Source organism: Anguilla rostrata, chromosome 5 (genome assembly GCF_018555375.3).
Source record: "Anguilla rostrata isolate EN2019 chromosome 5, ASM1855537v3, whole genome shotgun sequence".
NCBI lineage: Eukaryota > Metazoa > Chordata > Actinopteri > Anguilliformes > Anguillidae > Anguilla > Anguilla rostrata.
In genome coordinates this window covers 25,010,274-25,019,713 of record NC_057937.1, presented here as the reverse complement: position 1 = coordinate 25,019,713, position 9,440 = coordinate 25,010,274, and the positions used below count along the sequence as shown (strand labels likewise).

Below are 9,440 nucleotides of genomic sequence, written 5' to 3'. Positions count from 1 at the left end.
ATGTATAACATGTCTGATTTTGCATTTGGAACGGCGTTTTATAGTTCAGCGTAACAGAATGTTTTCTTATCGCATACACTGTGGCGTAGCATTAAAGACGATGCACTTAACGAAACGCTGTCAACGATTTTCATAATTTCTTGGAGAGTACTATTATTATTGATGACTTCGGGGCATAGCTAAGCCATTTCTTTGCTGATAGACCTATCTGACATCGTTTTCTGACGCAAAACAGAAGCGGATAGGATAGGACAATATCTGGGACTAAACGTTGAATAAATATACAATCTTACCATTGGTTTTACGCATAGAGATGTCCCTTTTGCGACTGAGTGGTCATATTGTCTTGGACAATCCGTTTGTGATTCCTGTTGCTTCTCATCTGCCAATAAATAAATAAAACGGTCGGCAACTCTGCGCGTAGGTCGCGACTTGATAACTCGTCTTTTGTTTCGTTTTTTCTCAATGTCGTATTTATTATTTGAAATGTGTATTTATGTGTTATCATTCTATCTGTCTCTGAGGCGCTCTGAAATGTGCATTCTCTGCTAAACTGAGCAATGGATTGGAATATGTGTCTGGCGTAGTGTTGCATAGTAGCGGACGTAGTGGTACATAAAAAAAAAAAAAAAAAAACGGTTTTGTATTTGAATTTTCCAACGTTCGGTATTTCTGCGTCAAATGTACAAGCCAGGGAAATGTGTCTCCCGCATTACTGATTTAGAGGATGAAAAGTGTAGTTTGTCAGAATCTTCGCTAGATGGCAGTAGCAACTAAGGTTGCCAAGTGAGGTGACCTGCGCTTGTGCATTCACTTCCCTGAAACAGCGCAAGCTTTGACTCAGTTCACATCAGTAGCAATAGGTGTTCCAATTTGGAAATATTTTATTATAGATAGATGCTTAATTGTTATTAAAATATGCTGTTTTAAAATCTATTTAAAGGTGAAAGACCTGTTTTAAAGATTATTTACTTTACAACTGTTTAATTTTTGCAATATATTTAACATATTTTTCTATTGTTCAGTGTTGTAACACTATAGGCCTATGCATATTAATATGTTGAAGAGACTTCAACTTACAGGTTGTTAATGAACCATGAATTAGAAAATGAGGTCAACCCTTGTGGACATTACGTTTCTGATCTATTAAGGTAATTTCAGTATCGTTAGGTACCGAGTATTGAATTAGCACCGTTTAAGTCTCAAGTATCATTTCAGTATTGAGTATCGTAATACTAAACCTGGTATCAGTATCAAAGTCAAAATTTCGGTATCGTGACAACACTAGTGTGACGCCTTTTTTAGTTGCGGCGCAGAAACACTGCAGCTGTGCATGCACACCGGACCATCTAAGTGTTATGACATGCCATCTAAGTGTTACGACATAGTAAAGGCCTTGACGGGAAGCGGCCCGGACACATCCATGGCGACGTAACTAAGTCATCCGACAGCGTCTCTTAGCTCAAAATTGGCCATAAGTCATCAATATTTCATACGATCATCATGATATTCACTAGACATGTTGGGTGAAGGCATATGATCATGAGGACAAAGCCATTTTAAAATCGCTCCATAGGGGGCGCGATGCTGCCAATGCTTGGACCCCTTCCAACGCCGCTTGCGGCTTTAATTCTTATTATTTTTCTCCGCTAAAAGTGTCTGAGGCTCAGCAACCATAAGTCCTGGAGCAACCAAATTTGGCAGGTGGGTTTCTATCTGCCCCCACTACTCAGGCACTAAAAATCATGTACGTCGGCCAGATGATGGCGCTATAACAAAGGGTTTTGCGTAAAAGGCCATAACTCCCACACCATAAGTCCGATCAACACAAAACTTCATCAACATATGCATGTGAACGTGCTCTATACCTTTGCCATTGGGACCACCTGTGTCCGCCACATTGTTTTCCCGCCATTTTGACTTTTTAGTTGGGGCGTGGCAGTTTTCTCAGCTAAAATGTCTGAGGCTCAGCAACCATAAGTTGTAGACCAACCAACTTTGGTAGGTGGGTTCCTATGGCACCCTACTACCCAGGCACTAAAAAACACCTATGTCGGCCAGATGGTGGCGCTATAACAAAGGATCATACTTTAAAAGGTCATAACTCCCACACCGTAAGTCAGATCAACACAATACTTCATCGACTGATGCATCTGAATGTGCTCTACAACTTTCCTATTGGGAGCACCTATGTCCGCCATATGGTTTGCACACCATTTGGACTTTTTCATTAGGTGGGGTGCGGAAAAGCTGGAGCTCCAAATCCAAACGATTACGACATCGAGTAAACTTCTTTACGGCAAGCGACAACCATGGCGACGCAAGTAATCCGACACGGTAGGTCTAGTTTTTATCAGTGTAAGGACGGTCTTACACTGCCACCTAGCGTGCATGCTAGGATAGGCTACCGAAAGTAAAAGCTTTCTGAGAGGATGAATAATTACTTTTCTTTGGCATGGATCCATTTGAAGACAGTATCGGGTCAGTTCGTTAAGTCTTTAAATCTGTCATTATGCTGAGAAACAGCTAAACCATTTTATTGGTAGTTTTTGAGTTTCTGTGCAAACGCGCGAAAACACGCTGGTATAATAAAACAATGACGGTAATACATATATAGTCCGCTTCGTTCCGTTGCTACCATAACATAACAGACTATCTTATGTCTACAGCTGCAGTTCTCGCTGCAATTTCTAACATTGGATATTCACAAAAAACGCAATTTATGCTGTACTCTGCCAATGTCTAAATAAATAATACGCTACGTACGGTAAAGCTTTGAGAGGATGAATCATTACTTTTCTTTGGCATGGATTCATTTGAAGACAGTATCGGGTGAGTTCGTTAAGTCTTTAAATCTGTCATTATGCTGAGAAACAGCTAAACCATTTTATTGGTAGGTTTTGAGTTTCTGTGCAAACGCGCGAAAACATGCTGGTATAATAAAACAATGACGGTAGCCCAATACATATATAGTCCGCTTCGTTCCGTTGCTACCATAACATAACGACATACAGCTGCAGTTTCTCGCTGCATTTACTAATATTGAATATAAACAAAAGACGCAATTTATGCTGTAAATCGTATCCTCAAATTAATCTCTAAATCGACTGTAAGATTAGGGTTGTAACTAGGTAGTTGTTTCGTAGGTGACTTAACTCGTCTTAACTATTGCCGTAGGGTCTAGTTTATATCAGTGAGGGCACCGTCTGACCGTCGGGAAGCATTGGAAGACAGTGTCGGGTGAGTTCGTTTAATTTTTAAATCAGTCATTATGCTGAGAAATAGCTAAATCATTTTATTGATAGGTTCTGAGTTTCTGTGCAAACGCGCGAAAACACGCTGGTATAATGAAACAATGACGGTAGTCCAATACATATATAGTCCGCTTCGTTCCGTTGCTACCATCACATAACGACCTAGAGCTGCAGTTTCTCGCTGCAATTACTAATATTGAATATAAAAAAAGACGCAATTTATGCTGTAGTCTGCCAATGTCTAGATAAATAATATGGTCCGTTTGAAGACAATATCGGGTGAGTTCGTTTAGTCTTTAAATCCGTCATTATGCTGAGAGAAATCGTATTCTCAATTTAATCTCTAAATTGACTGTAAACTTAGGGTTGTAACTATGTAGTTGTTTCGTAGGTGACTTAACTCGTCTTAACTATTGCTTGTATTTGTGCATGGACTGCGTTGTTGCTGTTCTTGTCTGTGTTAGTGTTAATCAGACACATTTTGTTGTACATCGCTCTGGATAAGAGCGTCTGCCAAATGCCTGTAATGTAATGCAATATTCCGTAGCAACAAGATGAACCCGACATTAGCCCTAAAATATGCCAATACAGCAGTGAAAATGCTGCTAACTGAATGACGAAATAAGCGAGACTAACTTTTTTAAAAAAATTACCACGTCATTCTACAGTCAATATCTGGGACTACACATTGAATAAATATACAATCTTACCATTGGTTTTACGCGTAGAGATGTCCCTTTTGCGAATGAGTGGCCATATATTGTCTTGGATAATCCGTTTGTGAAATGTCGGATTTTTTTCTAAAATAGGCTTGATTGACAATTCATTTATTCAGTAGGTGAGATTATAAGCTTTCTAACGATGTATAACATGTCTGATTTAGCTTTTGAAATAGTGTTTGATAGGTCAGCGTAACCGAAAATTTTCTCATCTGCCAATGTCTACATAAATAAAACGGTAGGCTTCTTTGCCCGCAGCACGCAATTCGCGAGTTGATATTATGTCTTTCTTCCGTTTTTTCTCAATGTCGTATTTATTATTTGAAATGTGCATTCATGTCTTATTATTCTATCTGTCTCTGTGGCGCTCTGAAATGTGTATTCTCTGCTAAGTTGTGCAATGGATTGGAATATGTGTCTGACGTAGTGTTGCACGGTATACCAAAACTTCAGCACTTTCTCGGTACTTAAATTTTTTTTTTATTAATTTAAAATAAACGGTTCGGTATTAGAATATTCCGACGTTCGGTAGTTTTGAGTTAAATGTAAAAGCCACGGAAAATTGTCTCCCGCATTACTGATTGAGAGGATGAAAAGTGTAATTTGTCAGAATCTTCGCTAGAAGGCAGTAGCAACTAAGGTTGCCAAGTGAGGTGACTTGTGCTTGTGCACTCAGCTCTTTGATTCAGCGCAAGCTTTGACTCAGTTCACTTCAGTAGCAATAGGTGTTCCAATTTGGAAATATTTTATTATAGATAGATGCTGTATTGTTATTAAAATATGCTGTTTTTAAATCTATTTAAAGGTGAAAGACCTGTTTTAAAGATTATTTAGTTTACAACTGTTTAATTTTTGAAATATATTTAACATGTTTTTCTATTGTTCAGTGTTGTAACACTATAGGCCTATGCATATTAATATGTTGAAGAGGCTTCAACTTAAAGGTTGTTAATAAACCATGAATTAGAAAATGAGGTCAACCCTTGTGGACATTACGTTTCTGATCTATTAAGGTAATTACAGTATCGTTAGGTACCGAGTATCGAATTAGCACCGTTTAAGTTTCAAGTATCATTTCAGTATTGAGTATCGTAATACTAAACCTGGTATCAGTATCAAAGTCAAAATTTCGGTATCGTGACAACACTAGTGTGACGCCTTTTTTAGTTTCGGCGCAGAAACACTGCAGCTGCGCATGCACACCGGACCATCTAAGTGTTACGACATGCCATCTAAGTGTTACGACATATTAAAGGCCTTGACGGGAAGCGGCCAGGCCACATCCATGGCGACGTAACTAAGTCATCCGACAGCGTCTCTTAGCTCAAAATTGGCCATAAGTCATCAATATATCATACGATCATCGTGATATTCAGTAGATATGTTGGGTGAAGGCATATGATCATGAGGACAAACCCATTGTAAAATCGCTCCATAGGGGGCGCGATGCTGCCACTGCTTGGACCCCTTCCAACGCCGCTTGCGGCTTTAATTAGGGGTCCAAGCAGCGAAGCTGGTGGAACCCTATTGTATCTGTTAGGATTATTAGGGGTCCAAGCAGCGAAGCTGGTGGAACCCTATTGTATCTGTTAGGATTATTCTTATTAGGGGTCCAAGCAGCGAAGCTGGTGGAACCCTATTGTATCTGTTAGGATTATTATTAGGGGTCCAAGCAGCGAAGCTGGTGGAACCCTATTGTATCTGTTAGGATTATTAGGGGTCCAAGCAGCGAAGCTGGTGGAACCCTATTGTATCTGTTAGGATTATTATTATTATTATTATTCTTATTTTTCTCCGGTAAAAGTGTCTGAGGCTCAGCAACCATAAGTCCTGGAGCGACCAAATTTGACAGGTGGGTTCCTATGGGCCCCCACTACTCAGGCACTAAAAACCATGTACGTCGGCCAGATGGTGGCGCTATAACAAAGGGAAACGCGTAAAAGCCCATAACTCCCACACCATAAGTCAGATCAACACAAAACTTCATCGACCTATGCCTGTGAACGTGCTCTATACCTTTGCCATTGGGACCACCTGTGTCCGCCATATTGTTTTCCCGCCATTTTAACTTTATCGTTGGGGCGTGGCAGCTTTCTCAGCTAAAATGTTGAGGCTCAGGAACCATAAGTCCTAGAGCAACCAAATTTGGCAGGTGGGTTCCTATCGCCCCCCACTACTCAAGCACTAAAAATCACCCATGTCGGCCAGATGGTGGCGCTATAACAACGGGTCATACTTTTAAAGGCCATAACTGCCACACCGTAAGTCCGATCAACACAAAACTTCATCGACCGATGCATCTGAATGTGCTCTACAACTTTGCTTTTGGGACCATCTATGTCCGCTATATGGTTTGCCCGCCATTTGGCCGTTTCTATTAGGTGGGGTGCGGAAGAGCTGTGGCTCCAAATCTAAACGGTTACGACATCGAGTAAACTTCTTTACGGCAAGCGACAACCATGGCGACGTAAGTAATCCGACACTGTAGGTCTAGTTTTTATCAGTGAAAGCACGGTCTGACAGTGCCACCTAGCGTGCATGCTAGGTTAGGCTACCCAAAGTTTCTTAGTAAAAGCTTTCTGAGAGGATGAATAATTACTTTTCTTTGGCATGGATCCATTTGAAGACAGTATCGGGTGAGTTCGTTAAGTCTTTAAATCTGTCATTATGGTGAGAAAAAGCTAAACCATTTTATTGGTAGTTTTTGAGTTTCTGTGCAAACGCGCGAAAACACGCTGGTATAATGAAATAATAACGGTAGCCTAATACATATATAGTCCGCTTCGTTCCGTTGCTACCATAACATAACAGACTATCTTGTGTCTACAGCTGCAGTTTCTCGCTGCAATTTCTAACATTGAATATTCACAAAAGACGCAATTTATGCTGTACTCTGCCAATGTCTACATAAATAATACGCTACGGTAAAGCTTTGAGAGGATGAATAATTACTTTTCTTTGGCATGGATCCATTTGAAGACAGTATTGGGTGAGTTCGTTTACTCTTTAAATCTGTCATTATGCTGAGAAATAGCTAAACCATTTCATTGATAGGTTCTGAGTTTCTGTGCAAACGCGCGAAAACACGCTGGTATAATGAAATAATAACGGTAGCCTAATACATATATAGTCCGCTTCGTTCCGTTGCTACCATAACATAACGACCTAGAGCTGCAGTTTCTCGCTGCAATTACTAATATTGAATATAAACAAAAGACACAATTTATGCTGTAGTCTGCCAATGTCTAGATAAATAATACGGTCCATTTGAAGACAATATCGGGTGAGTTCGTTTAGTCTTTAAATCCGTCATTATGCTGAGAGAAATCGTATTCTCAATTTAATCTCTCAATTGACTGTAAGCTTTGGGTTGTAACTAGGTAGTTGTTTCGTAGGTGACTTAACTCGTCTTAACTATTGCTTGTATTTCTGCATAGACTGCGTTGTTGCTGTTCTTGTAGTTAGTGTTAATCAGTTTAACCTATAGGGTCCAAGTTGAACCATGCGGTTGTTCCCTGCTCTTAGAACGGTAGGCTGCTGCCCTCTAGGGTTTTCGACACACTTGTTCCTGGTTATGGTTATACATTTTGTTGTACGTCGCTCTGGATAAGAGCGTCTGCCAAATGCCTGTAATGTAATGTAATGCAATATTCCGTAGCAACAAGATAAACCCGACATTAGCCCTACAATATGCCAATACAGCAGTGAAAACGCTGCTCACTCAATAACGAAATAAACAAGACAATTTTTTTAATTATACCATGTCATTCTACAGTCAATATCTGGGACTAAACATTGAATTTTCCGACTTTCGATAGTTTTGCGTCAAATGTAAAAGCCAGGGAAATGTGTCTCCCGCATTACTGATTTAGAGGATGAAAAGTGTAGTTTGTCAGAATCTTCGCTAGATGGCAGTAGCAACGAAGGTTGCCAAGTGAGGTGACCTGCGCTTGTGCATTCTCTTCCCTGATACAGCGCAAGCTTTGATTCAGTTCACTTCAGTAGCAATAGGTGTTCCAATTTGGAAATATTTTATTATAGATAGATGCTGTATTGTTATTACAATATGCTGTTTTTAAATCTATTTAAAGGTGAAAGACCTGTTTTAAAGATTATTTAGTTTACAACTGTTTAATTTTTGAAATATATTTAACATGTTTTTCTATTGTTCAGTGTTGTAACACTATAGGCCTATGCATATTAATATGTTGAAGAGGCTTCAACTTAAAGGTTGTTAATAAACCATGAATTAGAAAATGAGGTCAACCCTTGTGAACATTACGTTTCTGATCTATTAAGGTAATTACAGTATCGTTAGGTACCGAGTATCGAATTAGCACCCTTTAAGTTTCAAGTATCATTTCAGTATTGAGTATCGTAATACTCAACCTGGTATCAGGATCAAAGTCAAAATTTCGGTATCGTGACAACACTAGTGTGACGCCTTTTTTAGTTGCGGCGCAGAAACACTGCAGCTGTGCATGCAAACCGGACCATCTAAGTGTTATGACATGCCATCTAAGTGTTACGACATATTAAAGGCCTTGACGGGAAGCGGCCAGGACACATCCATGGCGACGTAACTAAGTCATCCGACAGCGTCTCTTAGCTCAAAATTGGCCATAAGTCATCAATATATCCTACGATCATCGTGATATTCAGTAGATATGTTGGGTGAAGGCGTATGATCATGAGGACAAAGCCATTTTAAAATCGCTCCATAGGGGGCGCGATGCTGCCACTGCTTGGACCCCTTCCAACGCCGCTTGCGGCTTTAATTAGGGGTCCAAGCAGCGAAGCTGGTGGAACCCTATTGTATCTGTTAGGATATTAGGGTCCAAGCAGCGAAGCTGGTGGAACCCTATTGTATCTGTTAGGATTATTCTTATTATTAGGGGTCCAAGCAGCGAAGCTGGTGGAACCCTATTGTATCTGTTAGGATTATTATTATTATTCTTATTTTTTTCCGCTAAAAGTGTCTGAGGCTCAGCAACCATAAGTCCTGGAGCAACCAAATTTGGCAGGTGGATTCCTATGGCCCCCACTACTCAGGCACTAAAAATCACGTATGTCAGCCAGATGGTGGCGCTATAACAAAGGGTAACGCGTACAAGGCCATAACTCCCACACCATAAGTTAGATCAACACAAAACTTAATCGACTGATGCATCTGAACGTGCTCTACAACTTTGCCATTGGCCCCACCTATGTCCGCCATATTTTTGCCCGCCATTTAGACTTTTTAGTTGGGGCGTGGCAGTTTTCTCCGCTAAAATGTCTGAGGCTCAGCAACCATAAGTTGTAGACCAACCAAATTTGGCAGGTGGGTTCCTATGGCCCCCCACTACTCGGGCACTAAAAACCACCTATGTTGGCCAGATGGTGGCGCTATAACACAAGGGTCATAATTTAAAAGGCCATAACTCCCACACCGTAAGTCAGACCAACACAAAACTTCATCGACTGA

General features: G+C 40.3%; 1 long non-coding RNA gene across 1 annotated transcript in view; it reads right to left on the bottom strand.

Moving 5' to 3' along the window:
• Window positions 1–7,776, bottom strand: part of LOC135254996 (uncharacterized) — a 72,156-nt gene extending 64,380 nt beyond the window's left edge. The window contains exon 1 of the long non-coding RNA XR_010330027.1: window positions 7,734–7,776. This is a non-coding gene — a long non-coding RNA (uncharacterized LOC135254996). The remainder of the gene's footprint in view (window positions 1–7,733) is intronic.
• Window positions 7,777–9,440: the final 1,664 nt, after the last annotated feature.